At 47.8% G+C, this 21,075-nt stretch overlaps 1 protein-coding gene and 1 pseudogene across 1 annotated transcript in view; one reads left to right on the top strand and one right to left on the bottom strand.

The window, feature by feature from the left end:
• The window catches only part of LOC107123819 (zinc finger protein 850-like), a 399,053-nt gene that overhangs the window by 281,914 nt on the left and 96,064 nt on the right, over positions 1 to 21,075 (top strand). The gene's annotated exons all lie outside the window — the stretch shown is intronic.
• Positions 1 to 21,075, bottom strand: part of LOC107123811 — a 52,783-nt pseudogene that overhangs the window by 28,786 nt on the left and 2,922 nt on the right.

Genomic DNA, 21,075 nt, shown 5'->3' on the forward strand with positions numbered 1-21,075 from the left:
GACTGAACTTTGACTTTTGATTTATATGTAGTTGTATATGTATTACATCTAATTTATATTTACTATTATATTTGAGATAGAGTACACTTATAACCATTAGAATTATATGAGTTTTATTTTTTACATATTTTTGCACAGTATAACCTTAAGTTAACTATTCATAGCTGTGTCCCCTGTTTACACAACAATTTTGCTTATGCCAGAGGCTAACAAAGAGCAGGGATCGCAAATCCTGACATGCACCTGCCCCATGTAGCAAAGAACTCCAAGGAAGCTAGGGGAGAAAAGTACAGGGAAAAGTCTGTCTACTACAAAGCCTCTGCCCACCGTACACAGAATGGCTTTGTGATGCTTGGCTTTTCTATGTATGCCTGGAGTGGATTCTGCAGTTTTAGGTCCCCAATTGTGTAGCATTCATACTATTGCATTTGCTACAGTACGAGCAGTTGTGTGGTTTCTCCCACCTATGCATTCTCTAATGTGAAGTTAGGCTTGCGCACTGTATCTAAAACCCCTTCCTCACTCAAAGTATTTATATTCTTCCCCATAGTGTGGATTCTCTGATGATTTTTAAGTCTTCGCTCCTGAGAAAAAGTCATGCTACAGTCCAAGCACTGATACGATTTCTCTCCAGCGTGGGAACTTTGGTGTGAAATCAAGTTTGATGCCTGCATGAAGCCCTTTCCACACTCGAGGCATCTATGGAGCTTCTCCCCTATGTGAATTCTTTGATGGGACGTGAGGCGTGACTTCTGAATGAAGCACTTTCCGCACTCTGAACATTTGTACGGTTTCTCCCCTGTGTGGACTGTTTGGTGGGATTCAAGATGTGCCTTCCGTTTGAAGCTCTTCCCACACTCTGCACAGTCGTATGGTTTCTCCCCCGTATGGATCCTTTGATGTGAGATTAGGTTCTTAGACTGTGTGAAGCTTTTCCCGCACTCACTACACTTGTGTGGTGTCTCCCTTGTGTGGACTGTTTGATGGGCTGTAAGTTGCGTCTTCTGAATGAAGCACTTTCCACACTCAGAGCATTTATGTGGTTTCTCCCCTGTATGGATTCTTTGATGTAAATTTAGGCTTGCACTGTCTCTGAAGCTCTTCCCACACTGTAAACACGTATAAGGTCTCTCTTCCGTGTGCGTTCTTTGATGCCTCACAAGTCTATACCGCTGGCTGAAACTCTTGCCACATTCTGAGCACTGGTGTGGTTTCCACCCTGTGTGGATTTGTTGGTGTCTAGTAAGTCTTTTCCTCTGATCGAAGCTCTTTTCACACAGTGGGCATTTGAATGTTTTGTTCCCCATGTGGATTGTCCAGTGAACATTAAGGCCCAATTCACAGCTGAAATTTCTCAAGCCTACAGGGTACAGAATCTTTCCCTCTCCTTTGTCTATCTTCTCCTGAACTGGGATTTCATGGATATCACCACCCTGAGAAGCCGAGGAGCCATTCCTCCTCTTGAATTCAGTTTCCCTTCTTTCCTCTTCAGATCTGTCACTTCCCCATGACTCTCTCAAGGGATCTCGATCATTCTTGCTCTTCCAATCACCGGCTCCTAGAAAAGAGAGAGAGAGAAAACCGTTTAGAATCTCAGGTAGAAATGGAGCCTGAAATCCACGGATATGCTCAAGCAGCTGTTGTTGTGCATGAGAAAATGCAGAAATATATGGCACATAACATCCCCCACACATGCTTTGAAAGGTCTCTATACTTCATTTGTGAGTCCAGCAATACGAAGGACTAACAAGATGTCACAAGTCAAAGCTCCCTTCATCAGATACATAGGAGTGTCTCTCCACTTGGATGCTGGGCCTACGCTTTATCAGATCTTAAATGGAGAAGCAGACCTTGCCCGTTACCAAACAGCCTTGGTTCATTTCCCTTCAGTGACAGTCAGCGTGGGGCACAGTACTGAGGGCGGTTCTTGGGACCTGGGTTTGACATTTGGGGCGAAAAGGATATGGAACATGTCCCAGCATCTCCAATTAAAGGAACACAAAAATGAAAGCAAGAGCTAAAGGGCTCTTAGCCTGAGGATCTGTCCCGAAACTCTGCTCGGAGTACTCTTAGAATATGCGTGGATGGCAATGATGTTGACTGAAGGCCCCTTTCCAGGCCCCTGCATGGAGCGTGCCACGTTTGTTTTCCTCCTGGAAGGGAAGACAGACTTCACTTGTCAGAAGTGTAAACTTGTCAGGCTTTTGGAAGAGAACATTCAGAGCCTGCAGGAGAGGATCACCACCCTTCAGGAAATCAAAGAAGGGGAGGGTTTTATTGACAAGAGCCTGGGAACTCTGCGAGAACACGAAGAAGAAAGTCAAGGAAAAGAAGGAAGAGTCATTCTCCCTTCTGAACCTCCTCTCAGTTCTACAGTACAAACCCAAAGACGTCGACCAAGACGACGCTCTGGTCCACTGGAGCTCAAGAATCATTTTGAGGTATTTGAAAGAGTGACGGAGATGAGAGTGGAAGGAGAGCCACAAAGACCTGGGAAAGAGGGTGAAGGGGGTATGGTGCCGCACGGAAGTGGAAGGAAACGGAAAGTGGTCGTCGTCAGGGACTCTCTGCTCAGGGGTGTGGAACATAATGTGTCCGGGCTGGATCCCCTACTCCGAGAGATGTGTTGCTTACCTGGGTCCAGAATTCAGGATATTACAGACTGACTGACAAAACTGATAAGACCTACTGATCAGTACCCGTTTGTGCTGGCTCATGTGGGGACGAATGACACGGCCACGGATACCATCACGAAAATTAAAGAGGACTATGAAGCTCTTGGAAGGCAGTTGAAGGCATTAGGGGCGCAGGTGGTATTCTCTTCTATCCTTCCAGTCACAGGAAGAGGAGTGTGAAGAGAACAGACCATTCTCGAGGTGAATCATTGGCTGAGATGGTGGTGCCGGCAGGAGCACTTTGGGTTCTGGGACCACAGGATACATTTTCTTAGGGAAGGCCTTCTAGCACATGACGGGCTTCATCTCTCAAGGTCAGGGAAGAAAACGTTTGGAAAGAACCTGGAGAGCTTAATCAGGAGAGCTTTAAACTGAAGCCGCAAGGGGAAAGGGACGATCAACACGGGGACTTCAATGAAGAAGAGAAAACAGTGGGGGCCCACCTGGGTAGTACAGGTCACTTGGGAGTCTCAGAGCGGCTTAAAAACTCCTTTCCCTTCCCTTCCCCACAACAGACACCCTGTGAGGTAGGCAGGGCTGAGAGAGTTCTGACAGAAACCGCTCTTTTTCAAGAACAGCTGTGCCCGAACTATGGCTTGCCCAAGGTCATCCAGCAGCTGCAAGTGGAGGAGTGGGGAATCTAACCCGGTTCACCCAGATTAGAGTCCACACAATTAACCACTACACCAAAGGAATGCCAAAACATCTCAGCAGAATAAGCTACAGGAAAAAAATGACCCGAAAGCCTTTCAGAGTGAAGGCAGAAAAACCTCACCAACAGACTACAGCTGACACTGCTCCTCGTCTTCTGAATCCTAAAGGTTACCAAAGGAGGTAACAGATGGAGCAAAAGACCTCTGCTACTTTTACCAAGCAAGAGAAAGACAGAGCCTTACCCAGAGAGGCTACAACCCTGTAATTCTCCTCCATGACTTCCCTGTGCAGGGCTCTTTGGCCCGGATCCAGCAGAGCCCATTCCTCCGCAGTGAGATACACGGCCACCTCCTCAAAGGACACCGGGCCCTGAAAGAAGAAGAAGAAGAACATTTTCTCCTAGTGGATGACACCATGCTTCTTTCCCTTTCCAAAAGTGTTGATTCGGGGACCAAGGCATTCCCCTGCAGAACTGAATCTTCTAAGTGTCTCAGTCCTTCAAGCGAGCAGACAGACCTGGGCTGTCCCCTAACCAACCCTCCACCGATCCCTCCCCTACCTCATCTGGCTGCTCCAATGGTCTTTTCCTCACATCCCAAAGAGTCGAACGACCAGAACTTCTTGATGGCATTGTACTATCATCTGTGGGGGGAAAGAAAAGTCAGGGGAGACGCTTTATCCTGTCTACACATTTTTAATTTTAATCTCTGCCTTGTGTTCAGTCCCTTAAATGACAAGTATTTCTCTGCCTATTGCACTCACTGCACCCCCATCAAAGGACCATCCAACCCAGTATTCTGTTTCCAGCAATGGCCTAGAAAATTGTTCCAGGGAGCCCTGAAACAGCCCTGCCCACTACACAGCTTCTAGGGTTACTAGCTGAGGCTGACAACTGGCAGGAGACTGTGGGGAGGCAGAGTTTTGACTAAATGTGAGCGCAATGAATGCGATGGCATCACTTCTGGTCATGCAGGAAGTGATGTCATCACACCAGGATGCTTTCGATCTCCCTCCCCATTTCTCTCCTACTGCCCAGCTGAAGAGTGGTGGGAAGAGGCGCCTGGGGCAGGACGTTTCCCACCCAAATGCGGAACCTGACAACCCTCCTGGCTCCTGATGTATAAAAAACCCACCTGAGCACTGTGGTTCCAGTAAGTCTGACTTCCTATCAGGCATATTTAAGTGAGAGGAACCACAATCAAATCTGCCTTGTTACTTCTTACCCAGAGAAGTGACATTTTGTTTACCTTCTGGCATGATTCCACTCCATGGTGACTCCAGTTCTGTCCCGAATTCTTCTGCTTTGGGGAAATTGGCGGCTGTGTTTGTAAATGACTTCCGTGCCTGAAAAGGCATCAAGAATCCCAATCAGAGAAAATGAGAAAGTAACTGATGCTTTTGACATCTCCTTTTTTGCCCTTTCACCCTTCCTCTCCCTATAATTTTGATTGAGTCTACAGATTTCTTCACTTCCTTCCCTCCTCTCTTCTAAGACAATGTAAAAAAAAACCTCAGTGCATATTAAAGGGGAAAAAATGGCAGAGGCAAAGGCCTCGGCGGTTTTGTCTTTGTACAATTCCTAGAAGAAGTTGGGCTAAAGCCAGGACGGGTGGGTGAGATTTTAACGTCTCCTTGCCCATAGGTGTCAGAACCCACAGCTAACAACGAAGTACACGCATTCAGGAACGGTTATACTTTTATTGCAAAGCTATAGATGCAGTAACACAGGCACTGTTAAGAATGGCAGCACCCAATAGAGCCTAATAGGATATAGGGTATTCGTATGCACACCCCCCCATGGCATGGGCCAATTAGGTCCCCTCCCGCGCGCGGGACAAGTTATGAAACCGGTAGGTGGCTAAAGCTGGGAACCAGGAGTCTCTCACGGTACATAGGAGACTTCCAGACAATACAACCTCCTCCTGCACATCTGCAGAGATAAGCGTTTCAGCAAAGGCAGAACAGCAGGGATAGGAATGCCATAGCAATTAACAAGACACAGAATGAACTCCCCAACCCCCATGGCAGCATAGCTGACAATTGGTTCCCTGGATGAAGCCCTCTCACCTGATGTTCCTGGTTCCTGTCCTCTGCCTGGCTGAGGAGGAAGCCTTCTGCCAGGGCCACCGCCTGGGAACTGGTCTCCGGCCCGCACTCCCTCACCCAGCGCTCCATCTCCGGGGGCAGGACGGCCAGGAACTGCTCCAGGATCACCAGGTCCAGCATCTCCCTCTTGCTGCGCCTCTCCGGCTTCAGCCACTGGCGGCAAAGACGGTGGAGTCGGCTGCAGACCTCCCGGGGCCCCTCCGCCTCCTGGTAGCCGAACTGCCTAAATGGCTGGCGCTGCGCATCTGAGCTGGTGGTGTCTTCCGCCAGGAGCCTCAGTGAGGTTTCTTCCCAGAATCCCCCACATCTACCAGTGCCGTCGGCTCTAGGAGGACCCGCTGAGTCTTGCTTTCCTGCTTTCACTCTGTGCTCCTTGGCGGCAGCATCCCAAAGCGCCTCAGAATTGCATCCTGCCATCACTGTTCCTTCAGGTGAAAGTGGCCCAGTTTAAGCAGGGCCCAAAGACCTGTAGAACAAAACCATCCTTCTCTGTGCAACTTCTCACAATATCAGTAGAAAAATTCCAACGACAGTTCTGGTAATACAAAAGGTAGGGAAATGTGGAGTCATCGATGTGAACAACAGGTCTGGGGTGTCTTTGACCTGGGTCCCAGAGACCTCAGAGATTTCTGTGAAGCGGAGGGTCAACAGCTGGCCCACCTATGTCGATCCTCTGCCCGATGACTCCAGCCCCGCCATTCTCCCTGCTAAGGTTGCCAACCTCCAGGTGGGGCCTGGAGTTCTCCTGGAATTACTACTCATCTCCAGGCGACCCAGTTCCTCTGGAAGACATGGAAGCTTTGAAAGGTGGCCTCTATAGCCAAGACGGTCATTGCCACCCACTGGAAAACGACAATGACGCCTTCAGTTTCACATTGGCACAAGAAATTGTGGGATTTATAGATCATGGCGAAACTCTCGGATAACCTTACGCGTCTTGACAGAATTCCTGCTCCTACCTCCTTGAACACTATTTGGTTCCCTATCCTAGATTACCTACAACAATTTGATGACACGCCTAAGGAAATAGATGCATTACACCTGCGGTAAAAATCAAACAATCTTGTATTGTATTCTCACAATACAAGAACTCGTGGGCACTCCATGAAACTGCAGAGCGGTCGGGTTAGAACGGATAAAAGGAAGTACTTCTTCACCCAAAGAGTGATTAACACTTGGAATTCACTGCCACAGGAAGTGGTGGCGGCTACAAGCATGGACGGCTTCAAAAGGGAATTAGATAAGCATATGGAGCAGAGGTCCATCAGTGGCTATTAGCCACAAGGTATAGATAGGGGCTCTGGGGCAAGTGATGCTCTGTCTTCTTGGTGCTTGGGGGGGGGTCAACAGTGGGAGGGCTTCTAATGTCCTTGCCCCACTGGTGGACCTCCTGATGGCACCTGGTATTTCTGGCCACTGTGTGATACAGAGTGTTGGACTGGATGGGCCTTTGGCCTGATCCAACATTGGCGTCTCTTATGTTCTTATGTTCTCAAACAATCATTAGTTCTCGAAATGATCTACTATTGTTCCATAATGGGTTCTATAAACTACTTAAAGTTAAAACGTTATAGTTTTTTAGTGACTGTATGCTAGAATTCTAAAATATAAGGTACTAAGTTCATTTAGTTTCCTATTGATATGAATTACTAATATCTGTACAACAAATGCTCACCTACAGATATGTTTGTACACCTATTCATGTATGTTTCATAACCTGTTATCAATACTTTGAAAATCAATAAAATTTCATTGTAAAAAAAAGAAAAGAAAGTTGGCCTCTACGGCATCGCATTCTAACTATAAATATACATTGATGGGACCCAAACTGGTGGAGACTGACCAGGAGAGAGACCTTCGAGTCGTAGCAGATGAAATGCTGAAAATGTCAACTCAGTGTGCGACTGCAATAAAAAAGGCAGATGCTATACTGGGGATTATTAGGAAGGGGACTGAAAACAAATCAGCCAGTATCATAATGCCCCTGTATAAATCGATGGTGCTGCCTCATTTGGAATACTGTGTGTCCTGTTCTGGTTACTGCACCTCAAAAAAGATATTATAGCATGGAAAAGGTGCAAAAAAGGGCATCTGAAATTATTAAAGGGATGGAACAGTTTCCCTATGAAAAAAGGTTAAAGAGGTTAGGGCTCTTTAGCTTGGAGAAATGACAATTGAGGGGTGATATGATACAGGTTTACAAAATTATGCATGGAACAGAGAAGGTAGAAAAAGAAGTACTTTTCTCCCTTTCTCTCCGTAGGAGGAGGAGGAAGAGGAGATTGGATTTATACCTTGCCCTTCACTTGGAGTCAAAGAGCAGCTTACAAACTCCTTTCCCTTCCCCTCCCCACAATAGATACCCTGTGAGGTAGGTGGGGCTGAGAGAGCTCTTTCAAGAACTGCTCTTTCAATAACAGCTAAAACAGAACTCTGGCTTGCCCAAGGTCATCCAGCAGCTGCATGTGGAGGAGTAGGGAATCAAACCCGGTTCTCCCAGATTAGAGTCCACGGACTTCACTACTACACCAAACTGGCTCTCGTGGGCAGTCCATGAAATTCATGACCAGTAGGCTCAAGTGGTTAAGACGCTGAACTGCAGGCTGTGGAAGGTCAGTAGTTCAGCAGTTCAAGACCCGAGTTGCCGCATGACGGAGTGAGCTCCTGTCTCTAGTTCCAGCTCCTGCCAACCTAGCAGTTCGAAAGCAAGAAATTGCAAGTAGATAAATAGGTACCACTTCGGTCGGAAGGTCACAGCGTTCCGTGCGCCTTGGTGTTTAGTCATGCCGGCCACATGACCACGGAAACGTCTTCGGACAGCGCTGGCTCTTCGGCTTTGAAACGGAGATGAGCACCGCAACCCTAGAGTCGGACTCGACTGGCTTTCGAGCAAGGGAACCTTTACCTTTAGGCTTATAGGACAGATAAAAGACACCCAAAGAGTCATTAGCCCGTGGGATTCAGTGCTGCAAGAAGTGGTGGCGGCTGCAAGCATAGACAGTGTTTAGAGGGGACTGGATAAACATATGGAGCAGCGGTCCATCAGTGCTCTTAGCCACAAGGTATGGATGGGAAACTGTCTGAGCAGTGATGCTCTGTATTCTTGATGCTTAGTGGGCAACAGTGGGAAGGCTTCTGGAGTTCTGGCCCCACTGGTGGACCTCCTGATGGCACGTGGGTTTTGGCCACTGTGTGACACAGAGTGTTGGACTGAATGGGCCACTCGCCTGATCCAACATGGCTTCTCTTATGTTCTTATGAGCTCCCTCTCGAAATTCCACACTTCTCAGGCAACATTCCCAAATCTCCAGGGATTTCCCAATCTGAAACTGGCAACCGTATCCCCCTCTCTGCCTTCCCTTGAAGCCCCCAATAGCTCCTTTCCGGTACCCTCTGCAGAAGCCCCCATCTCCACCCTGGCCAAGAAGCTTCAACCCAGCTGTTTTGAAAAGGTTTCACAAAATAAGGAGCAGATTATTGGAGGCAGAGTTGTGCAACTTGTATAATGCAGCCAATAAGACTTGTTCTTCTCTGAACCACGGGATATTTCCCATGGTAGGACGCTTGCATAGTTATTTCTTCCAACTGCAATCTCCAAAATTGCGCATAATTTTTACACTGGCTAGGCTTAAGGTTTCACCCTCGACAATTTTATTTGGAAGATTCCAGGGTATTCCTTTTGCCAATAGGCTTTGCCCTTGTACATGTGAAACTATTGAAACAGTGTACCACGTGCTGTTTGAATGTTGTTATTATGCTGGCATTATAGAACAAACTACTATTTCTGTTAAATAGCACTGAGGAAAACATAACTGAACTTGTGGCAAAGTTTTTACTGGCTGCTGCCTCTATAGGTAGTAAAATTTTGTAGGTGCTCAGTGTAGGGTTATTTTTAAAAGAATTCTATTTTATGCAGAATCTGAATTTTTATTTCTCAAATACCGTTTTGAAGTCGTTTTTGATCCGTCGTGGAGTAAACTGGTATAGGGCTGCCATTTCACACATGGCTTTCCCCTTCCGGTAAAGAGCTGGATTTGAAGCCGTTTGCCATTTCAGACTGCACCGCTTTCCCCCGCTGTTTTTCAGCTGCGCGGGCAATCTCCAGGTGTGTTTTTTTTAACATTCGCTTTAGAGCGCTATAGCGCTCTAAAGAGAATGTTAAAAAAAAAAAGGCCGGAGATCACCCGCGCGGGCGAAAAACGGTGGGGGAAAAGCGCATTGGAACCGGGAGAGGAAACGGAAGACTACATGGAAGTGGTTGACAGGTAAAGTGCGTCAGCCCCGTTTCCTAAACGGGACAGAAGCGTTTGTGTGTGAAATTACAAATATATTCCGGTAGGGAACCGGTTCTAAAACGGTTCTGTCTGAAATGACAGACCAGAAACCGTTTGGGAACCATTCCTCTTCCGGATTAGATATCTGTCTGAAATTCCTCACTATGTTTTTTACTTTTGTGAAATGCCCTTAAAGGAATTGTTTGTGTGTCTTTAAAAGGTACTGCTTTGAATTTCATTCATTTATTTATATTTATTTATTAACTATATTTATACCCTGCCCATCCTGCGAACAGGCTCAGGGCGGCTTACAAGAGCGGTACAATGTACCTAACTGACATAGCCATAAAATTTAAAACTAAAATTAAAAAATTTAAAACTTCATCTTCAAGAACCTGCAGTGGGGATCTCCTGGCTCAGCAGAAGGAAGGGTCTCCTGGGTGTGTGAGTCTGGTGCAGCAGCCAGGAGTTTCCCCCATGGTGAGGCACCCGCCTAGCCCCCACTCTCTATGGGAGGAGGGTCTCTTTTTTCCCTTCCCAGATCCGCAACCTCCGCAACCTCCTCCGTAGGAGCCGCCCCCTCCCTGACTCCCCCCTCTAGCTCCCGGGCTGCCCTCCAAAACTGTCCCTCTGGACTCGCCTCTGTTTCCTGCCGTGCATCTCCCACCCAAGTTTCCCCGTTGCAACCCTGAGAATCCTCATCAGCCCAACGCGCGCACGCAATCTCACCAGATCCTGGACGGTGGGTATCGACGGCCCCTTTCCCGCCCTTGGAGGAAGGCATTGGAACTGAGCCTCTCTACCCATCGAGAATCCTTCATTTTAACCCCTTCGATTCCCTGGAAACATCGAAGAGGAAGACTGGGGAAGAAATGGACAGCTGTGTCGATCTGTTGTAGCAAAGCAAAACAGAAGGAGGAGGAGGAGGAGGAGGAGATTGGATTTATACCCCGCCCTTCACTACCCAAAGGTGTCTCAGAGCGGCTTACAAACTCCTTTCCCTTCCTCTCCCCACAACAGACACCCTGTGAGGTAGGTGGGGCTGAGAGAGCTCTTAACAGAAACTGCTCTTTCTCAAGAACAGCTCTTATCAGAACTATGGCTAGCAATTATCCTTATTAATTTAGAAGCAAAAAGTATTTGATGTATGTAAAGTTTATGTTATTAACAAAAAATAATAAAAACTTAAAAAAAAAAAAAGAACAGCTCTCATCAGAACTACGACTTGCCCAAGGTCACCCAGCCAGGTGCAAGTGTAGGAGTGGGGAATCAATCCCGGTCCTCCCAGATTAGAGTCAGAGCACTTAACCACTACACCAAACTGGCTCTAAGTAGCTACTTAGAGAGGAACAGTATTTGTCACAGAGTCTTGCTGGAATACTAGTCATCTTTAAGGTGCCACTGGATTTCTGTTTTGTTTTCCAGTAGAGAGGGGAGAGTCTCAACGATGTAGCATCTGATAGACACTGCTACATATAATTGGCTCCATACTGCATCTAATATATTTTTCCTTTGGACCAGGGTAGGAAGGTACACAGTTTGATTACTATCTAAGACAACTGTACCTGATCGGGGCAGATTATTTAAAATAAGGCCTCTAAGGCCTCTAAATTAGATCTCTGCCTTGAGTCACAGATATTTAGAATTTCTATATTTAGAAATTATAGCATCTGATAGGGTTGGCCAGCTCCCTGCTGGGGCACACCAGGCAATTTGGAGGTGGAGCCTGGGGACTGCAGAGTTTGGGGAGACGTTTCTCAAATGTCTGGCCGACAGCTTTAACAGTTAATAAGGAAACGGAAATTGAGCGTCCTTGTATTGTCTTGAAATTACGTTCATTCAATTACCTGAACCTTCCTCTACAATAGAAGAACTGTTGAGTCCAGTGGCACCTTAAGACCGACAAAAGTTTATTCAAGGTATGGGCTTTCGTGTTCATGCACACTTCCTCAGATACATTGAAATGGAAGTTAACGGTTCCTATATATAGGCAGGTGCCTCTACATAGGTGAACAGCAAATTGGCATACAACTTAATGAAGATATCTTGACATATGCAAAGTCTAAACAGCAATAACAAGCTCAGTTCACACAGTCACCATTTTCTTTGGATTTAATTGGGGGGAACAGTGAAGTAATAAATATGTCAAAATAGGAGATCGATGTGTAAAAGTATCCTTCTAAGAGTAATAAACTATGACTTTGCTTGAAAGGAGACAAATTGGGCTCTTTTTGTAGCAGGTACTCATTTGCATATTAAGCGACACACCCCTAATGTAGCCAATCCTCCAAGAACTTACAGTAGCTCCTGTAAGAAGAGCTCTGTAAGCTCTTTGAGGACTGGCTACATTAGGGGTGTGTGGCCTAATATGCAAAGGAGTTCCTGCTACAAAAAGAGCCCTTTACACATCTATCTGTACTGGCCCAGCCCTCCCGAGGGTCAAGTACTGAGGCTGACTTAGAACACTATCTCCAGTGGCACCTTTAAGACCAACAAAGTTTTATTCTAGGTATAAGCTTTCCTGTGCATGTACACTTCTTCAGATACATTGAAACAGACTTTGCCAACCATTATGTATAGATTGGGAGGGGGGGGTAGTTGCCAGGAAGGACTAAATGGAGCCAGTATGCTGAAGTAACTGAGCAATAAGTATTGCTAAGGCTGGATGAAGGCAACTCGTAACTGTTGACCGCTTTGCTGAAGTCATCTTTTACTAAACAGACCCAAGTATTTTAAGATCCCCTTTCCCCATTTGAAGGGCCACTTGTGGAAGAATGCCTTCGCGGCAGTTGAAGAGCTCATCTAAGTCCAGTGGCACCTTAGAGACCAACAGATTTTTGGGGTACGGGGTTCTGAAAGTAAAAGCTCCCTTCGTCAGATACCAAGAACCTTGACTCTCAAACACTTCTACCCTCAAAACCTTGTTGGTCTCATAGGTGCTACCGGATTCTAATCTACCTCTTTGACCGCCATAGAAAAGAGCAAGAGTCCAGTTGCACCTTCAAAACGTACAAAAATGGTTGCAAAATTTTATTAGTCTTTAAGGTGCTTTAAGATGGTTAGACAGTGTCATAGATGCAACGAACATGAAATTGAGCAAACTTCAGAGGACGGCGGAAGACAGGAGGGCCTGACGTGGTCTGGTCCATGGGGTCGTGAAGAGTCGGACTCGACTGTGCGACTGAACAACAACAAAGGTGCTTCTGAACTCTTGCTCTTTTCTACTGCTACAGACAGGCTACAACATCTACCCATCTCCCCCCCCCCCCTATGTGCATGTGTGTGTGTGCATGTTAAAGTATGTGCACCTGGAAGTCATGGTGACCTCTGGTGACCGACCCCTTCTGGGGACATGGAGGATATTCAGAGAGGTGGTTGAATAAAACCTGCCCCTTTCCTCCCGGCTCTGGTATTCCAAGGAGGTCTCCCAACCAAGTACTTGCCAGAATCGACCCGGCTTAGCTTCCAAGATCTGACAAGATTGGGCTTGCCTGGGCTATCCACATCAGGGCACATCTACCCATCTTGCTCTATCTTCTACTGGAGATCAATATGGCTAACCTCCCCAAACGTTTGAGGCAGTGTTACCCACATCTAGCAATTGTGTCTGGTTTTGTATCCCAACAACTTCCTGAATGCCTCAGTAAGTTTTAATTTTCTGTGTGGGAGAGACAGAGGAAAGGGCCTGCCCTTGTCCACGTACAAAACGTTAAGAGTTTTTCTCCCGCTTAACGATCCTATCCATGAGGCTCTACATCAGGGCTAAAGAGAAACACTCCGAGGGCTCTTTTTGTAGCAGGAACTCCTTTGCATTTTACGCTCCACATCCGTAATGTAGCCAATCCTCCAAGAGCTTACAGAGCTCTTCTTACAGCGGCTACTGTAAGCTCTTGGAGGATTGGCCACATCATGGGTGTGTGGCCTAATATGCAAAGGAGTTCCTGCTACAAAGAGAGCCAAGACAAATGTGGTTGAACGGTATCTGTCAGAAATGACACCAGAGGCCAGATTCTTACAAAACTAACAATCCAATAAAAAGTATTCATTTATTTATTTATTAAAATATTCATATTCCACCTTTCCTTGTGGCTGAAGACAGTGTATAAATCACAACAAAAAGCATCACAGTTTCAAATATACAAAGCCTCCGAGAACTCTCCTTCCCCCAAGAGATGCCTGCCTTCTATACCTCGTGAAAAGCTCTGTCAAATAAAAGGACCTTGCAGCCATTTTCTGAAGACAGCATCCTGCTCACCTCCTTAGGGAATCCATTCCACAAAGTGGAGCTATAAATTAGAAGGCACGGGCTCTGGGTGAAGCAGGGTGGACTACCTTAAGCGGGGGAACAGCCGGCAGGTGGCAGCCCGTGGACTGTGGTTGGCCCAGCAGATCATAATAGAGAAGACAGTCCTTTAGATAAGTGGGCATGAGGCCTTAAATGGCTTTAAAGGTCATAGTCAGCACCTTGAACTGAACTCAGCCAACACAGCTGTTGACAGGCATGATATGTTCCCATCAGCCCTTTACAATACGGGCTGCTGCATCCAGCTGACGTTTCTGGGTTGTCTTCAAGGGTAGCCCAATGCACAGCAGTTACAGTAGTCAAACTGCGAAGTTACAAAACCATGGATGAGTGTGGCCAGATCGGCAGTCTAAGACAGGAGAGAGTTGGTGAACCAGCGGCAGCTGGTAGAAGGTGCTCTTGCCCACAGTGGCAACTTGGTTTCCCAACAGCAAGCACTGCAAACAAAGCAGGTAAAAATTGATCCGTTCTGTCAAAAGCCTTCTCGGCACCCAGTGAGAATTCTCCCGATGTGCAAAGATGTGGGGCGGCTATTGAAGTGATACTGGAAGACGTTCTCCTTGGTTTGACTCCTGCAAGCCGTACACGAAGCCCAGGTGGTGTTTGCAAAGAAGGTGAAGCAAGACTCGCTGTCATCCGTCGACTACAGCCCTAGACAACATTGTTGTATCCACACTGTAATTACAGAGAGGCGGCTATGTCTCAATGTCTTCAGGGAGCCCCTGCCTGACTTTAAAGATCACAGAAATATTTGCTTTATCCATCGAGGCTGGTGGGCAGGATCTCTTCCTCAAGCGCATAAGAAAAGGGGCAGCAACATCTGTGCAAACCAGAAACCAGAATATCTGTCGGCCTCACTCCGATTCTGATATTAGATTTTCATAGATAGTAGGAGTCAGGGTATGGCTGAGTAGCACAGCGACTCTTTGGTGTGCAGAAGGTCCCAGGTTCAATAGGCCATGCTGACTTCAATTGCCCAAGGTTCTGAGTCCGTAGAAGGCCGCTTCATGTGTTCATTGCATGCTGAGATGTAGTACTGAATGCCCAGTGGAGCAAGCAGAGTTCTGAGCCCCCCTTTTCTTGCCCAGAATTCTAACTTTCATTTGGAAGGGATGGATTTAAGCACAGTAGCAACTTAGGGACCAACAAGATTTTCAGTGTATATGCTTTTGGGAATCCACATTCTCTTTGTCAAGAGCTTTGACTCTCAAAAGCTTATACCCCAAAAACCTTAGAATCACAGAGTTGGAAGGGGCCATACAGGCCACCTAGTCCAACCCCCTGCTCATTGCAGGACCAGCCTCTAGAGCATCCCTGACCAGTGTTTGTCCAGATGTTGCTTAAAGACTGCCAGTCAGGGGGAGCTCACCACTCCCTGGGCAGCTGATTCCACTGTTGCACAACTCTGACTGCAAAAAAGATTTTTCCAAAGTTCCAGCTGGTACCTTCCCGCCCTCAGGGGTCATTTCCTGCAGGAGCACACAGGAGCGGAGCTCCGGCAGTAAAGAGCCCAGGGGGCGGGCACTTGCAACAAGCCCCACCCCCTGCTCCCAGAAGCCCTCAGTCAGAGCAAGAAGCAGCCAGGTAAGCTGCAGAGGGCCCCCACCACCCCCTCCCCGGTCCAAAACAGTCCAGTGGCACCTTTAAAACCAAGTTTTATTCAGGTACAAGCTCTCCCTCCTCTGTGAGGGCAGATCTGTGCGTCCCCCCCCCCCCAATAGCTAGCAATCCAAAAGAGTCCAGTGGAGCCTGAGCGGTGGGTGGTGCCTTCTGACACACTTCCGGTGATGTCAGGGGGTGTGGCATATGCAAATAAGTCATGCTAATGAGTTATGCTAATGAGCTCCTGCACCTCTTTTTCTACAAAATGACCCCTGACCACCCTTAATTTAAACCCATTCTTGCAAGTCCTCTGCTGTGCCAACAGGAACAGCTCTGTGCCCCCCCTCTAAGTGACAGCCCTTCAAATACTGAAAGAGAATAAACATCTCAGGTGTCGCAGAAACCTGCAGAGGGGTCAAGAAATGAGCACACTCAAGCTCCAGGAGTGTAATTTTGCCCTCCTTGGCTTGTAGAAACAGGAAGCAGAAAAAGCTACAGAAAGAGACCAGGGCTGTGATCAGACGCACAATGTGATCCGGCATAGGTGCGAATGCCAGGTGGATTTAAAGGGAGCCATCAGACAGCAACATCTGGGAAGCATCCCACGGTCATCGGCAACCCATTCTGCTTCACCGCAGAAGCAGAGTTAAAAGGGAAAATCCGGCAGTAGACGGGTTGCGACGGGCCACGGACAGTACTTTCCCCTATCTGATCGCTCCAGAGTGCTCTCATGCCGTCGGAATGGTCTGATCAGGCCATCCTGACTCCATGACATTCTCCCCCCCCCAGTATATGTATCATCAGGGGTCATTTCGTAGAAAAAGAGGTGCAGGAGCTCATTAGCATAATTTATTTGCATATCACCGTCATAACTTATTTGCATAACTGACATCACTGGAAGTGTGTCAGAAGGCAACATCCATCACTCAGGCTCCACTGGACTGTTTTGGATTGCTAGCTATTTGGGGGGGGGGAACCTGCAGATCTGTCCTCGCAGAGGAGGGAGAGCTTGTACCTGAATAAAACATGGTCTTAAAGGTGCCACTGGACTGTTTTGGACCGGGGGGTCAGGGGGAGCTCTGCAACTTACCTGGCTGCTTCTTGCTGTGACTGAGGGCTGCTGGGAGAAGGGGGCGGGGCTTGTTGCATGTGCCCGCCCCCTGGGCTCTTTACTGCCGGAGCTCCGCTCCTGTGCACTCCTGCAGGAAGTGACCCCTGCGTATCATTGCAAACTCCATAGGGAGCCCTCAGTGTGGAGGTGCAATGAATCGATTCCTCGTTTAAGCGCATGGGAAACAAACGGCAACCATCCCCCCCAACTCCCCCGTAGTTGTGTCTGAGCACACACTGACGGGCTGCACCTCCGGCTTCAAATGGAGGTGTGATCTCACAACTGCAGGTCAAATCCCTCCAGAGGAAATAGCCTTGCTCCCCCTCCCACTTCATATGGCGTGTGTGACCCCGCCCCAGGTGAACTTGTTGCAATGGACCAGTGTTGATAGTATAAAAATAAATATGCGTCATCAAGTTGCAACCAACTCACGGCCACTCCACGACCATGTGGGGTTTCAAGGCAAGAGATCAGCAGAGGCAGTTTGCTGTTGCCTTCCCCTGCGTAGTAACCTCCAGTCTTCCTTGGGGGTCTCCCATCCCAGTAGTAATTGTGGCTAACACTGGCCCGGTCACACAGCGAAGTTGCTGCGGGAGAGGCACGGATGGTGGGCGGATTATCCTGGCGCGATCACACCCCAACATCTGGGAAGTCGAGCGCACCCGTGACTTACCGCCGACAATGCGAGTTAAAAAACTAGTACCTCCAAGGTACTAGTAAACGTTTGCCACGGGCTGCCTCCAGACCCCCGTGGTGTGATCGCGCCGGCGCGCGGCATTCCCCTCCGGTCCCTCGTTTACCCGCTGGCGCCGAGGGAAGGACCGGTGGTGTGCCGCCGCGAGTCTGATCGCGTAATCGCAGATCAAACTGCGCTGGGGCAATTAGCCACGCCTCCCCCCCCCCGCGATATCCGGCCCGTGTGACCGGGGTCATCGCTTAGTTTCCATGTCTGATGAGATTGGGCTCAACTGGGCTGCCAGGCTGTTGGGTAGTAAATGCATATGGTATATTCATAGTGTAGCAACACAGAGCTAAACTTTTAGATTCAGAAGAGTTTTGACCGGGTGAGATCTCTTTTGCTTACGGGCAGTCTAGTTTCATTAACTTTTTTAAAAAAAATTAAGTACACTTTCTGCAAAGAAGGGGGGAAAGTGATTGTTCTATGCAGTTAACACACCACCTGCGTCTCTGGCCTACTGACCCTCCCCATCCTGTGGGAAGCCTATTTTTGATTTTGGAAACGGGGCTGGCTTTCGAAGGGGCTGAAGAATTCTTCCACATCTCTTTAACTATACAGTTCATGGTGTTGGTGGCCACAGCAAACGATTCCCATCAATGCAAAGACCCAGCATGTCCAAACGAGATGAGCAAACAAGATCACCCCTGAGAGATCAAGATGGGGAGCCGTGTTAGTCTGTCTGTAGCAGCAGCAAAGAGCAAGAGTCCAGTACCAGTTTAAATACTAACAAAATTTGTGGCAGGGGATGAGGTTTTGTGAGTCACAGCTCACTTCTTCAGATACAGCTATATGTGAAGAAGTGAGCAGCAACTCAAGAAAGCTCATACCGTACCACAAATTTTGTTAGTCTTTAAGATGCTACTGGATTCTTGCTCTATGATCATCCCTGCAAATTCCGCTTTAATCCTCAATATCTGCTAGAAAATTCATTTACAGTGCAATCCTAGGCAGCGTTACGCCAGTCTAAGCTTAATGAAACGAATGGACTTAGACTGGAATAACTCAGCACCGGACGGCACAGTTGGTGTCTTTGCTTTCTGTGCGACTCAGTCACGGAGGGGCTGTGGCTCAGTGGTGGAAAATGACCTTTAGATGAACATAAGAGACGCCAATGCTGGATCAGGCCAAAGGCCCATCCAGTCCAACACTCTGTGTCACACAGTGGCCAAAAATACCAGGTGCCATCTGGAGGTCCACCAGTGGGGCCAGGACATCAGTAGCCCTCCCACTGTTGGCCCCCTCAAGCACCAAGAAGACAGAGCATCACTTGCCCCAGAGCCCCTATCTATACCTTGTGGCTAATAGCCACTGATGGACCTCTGCTCCATATGCCTAATTCCCTTTTGAAGCCATCCATGCTTGTAGCCACCACCACTTCCTGTGGCAGTGTTGCAAGAAGTCCAAGATCCGGGCAACAGATTCCCTGGTATCTCCAGTTAGAAGACAAATGTAGGTGTTGAGAAACAAATTGTTCTTCTCAAGGTTTGATTCTCTTTTTTAAGGTCTATTTTGTATTCTTCCTAGGTGCATGTGCGTGTGCATTTGAGTGTGTGTGTGCACCTGGAAGTCATGGCGACCTCTGGTGACTGACCCCTACTGGTGACCTGTAGTATATTCAGAGAGGTGGCTGAATAAAGCCTGCCCCTGTCCTCACGACTGCTTGTATTTCAAGGCGGTCTCCCATTCAAGTACTTGCCAGAGTTGATCCTGCTTTGCTTCCGAGATCTGATGAGATCAGGCTTGCCTGGGCTATCCAGGATCAGGGCAAGGTTTGGTTCTCAAAGCCAATAAAGCTCTTAAGAACTTAAGAAGAGCCCTGCTGGATGAGACCAGAGGCCTGTCTAGCCCATCATCCTGTCTCCCACAGTGGCCAGACAGTTCCTCTGGAGGACCAACAACAACAGAGCATAGCGGCCAAGGCCCTTCCCTGATGTTACCTCCTGATTCTGAGATTCAGAGGCTTAGTGCCCCTGGATGTGGAGGTTCCTCTCAGCCACCATGGCTAATAGCCATTGATAGACTTATCCTCCATGAATCTAATTCCCTTTTTTAAGCTGTTTATTCCTGTGGTCATCACGACATCCTCTGGCAGAATTCCATATTTGAATCAACTCGCTGTGTAAAGTAGTATTTCCTTTTGTCTGTCCTGAACACCTGTGCACCAACTGGATGTTCTTCTATGCATTGAACATTTCTAGGATTTCCCTCCCTCCCCCTGCAAATCCTTTAATGTGAAGACAGACTGTTCCCCTCTGGCTGAACATTTGTCCCCACACTCCAGTCAGTCAAACAGTTCCTCCCCTGTGAGAACTTGCGGGTGCTTTGTGAAAGCGGAACTATCTGAAAACCGCACGCCAAAGTCTTGGTGCTTGTATGTTTTCTCCCCTGTGTGGATTCTCTTATGTCGTGTCAGTGCAGAATTCTTAACAAAACCCTTCCCACATTCGGAGCATTTAAAAGGTTTCTCCCCAGTGTGGATTCTCTGATGTGTCGTCAGGGTCGTGCTGCGGGTGAAGTTCTTGCCACACTCAAAGCATTCATAAGGGTTCTTCCCCGTGTGCATTATTTCATGTGCGGTAATGTACACTTTTTGACTGAAACTCATCCCGCAGATGGAGCACTGATATGGCTTCTCCCCTGTGTGGATTCTCTGGTGGGATATAAGCTTGTGGTTCCAAAGGAAGCTTTTCCCGCACTCCAGGCATTTGTACGGTTTCTCTCCACTGTGGATGGTTCGATGGGAAGCCAGGTATGAACTCTGGCTGAAGCTTTTTCCACACTCAGGACATTTATATGGCTTGTCCCCTGTGTGGATTCTCAGATGCGACGTGAGATCTGTCCTGTCTCTGAAACTCTTCCCACACTGCAAGCATTTGTATGGCTTCTCCCCTGTATGGATTCCCTGATGCCTGATCAGTTTATCTTTCCGGCTGAAGCTCTTCCCGCACTCCAGGCAAGCATAGGGCTTCTCCCCAGTGTGGATCCCTTGATGCCTGATCAGTTTTTCCCTCCGGCTGAAACTCTTCCCACACTCCGCGCATTTGAACAGTTTTTCCTCTGTATGGATCCTCCAGTGAGCACGAAGGCCCGCCTTGCTGCTGAAGCGTTCCCCACACAGAAGGCACTCGGTCCTTTCCTCTTCTTTCTCAGCTTTGTCTTGGACTAAGGTTTCACGGCTGTCGCCGCTCTGAGGAGCAGAGGATGCATTCGTCCTCTCTGTTTCTGTCTCCCTGCTCTTCTCTTCCTCCCCTTGGCTGCAGGATCCGCCCCCTGACTTTCCAGGGGATTCTTTTTTCATCTTGTTCTCACCTCCATCACCTGACAGAACACACACAGAGAGAAACCATAGCCAAAGATATATACGCAATCCAAAACAGTGCCAAAAACATCACCCAGGAAACTCAGGCAGCAACAAACCCCAGAAATACTTCTGGAGTGGAGTGAACAAAATATTTCAAAACAACAACAGCTGGATATCTTCCATATCATGCAATATCAGTTGCAAAACTCTGGAAGAAGAAGAAGAAGAAGAAGAAGAAGAAGAAGAAGAAGAAGAAGAAGAAGAAGAAGAAGAAGAAGAAGAAGAAGAAGAAGAAGAAGAGGAGGAGGAG

This window comes from Gekko japonicus, unplaced genomic scaffold (assembly GCF_001447785.1).
Source record: "Gekko japonicus isolate JY-2015 unplaced genomic scaffold, Gekko_japonicus_V1.1 scaffold712, whole genome shotgun sequence".
In the NCBI taxonomy this organism is placed as follows: domain Eukaryota; kingdom Metazoa; phylum Chordata; class Lepidosauria; order Squamata; family Gekkonidae; genus Gekko; species Gekko japonicus.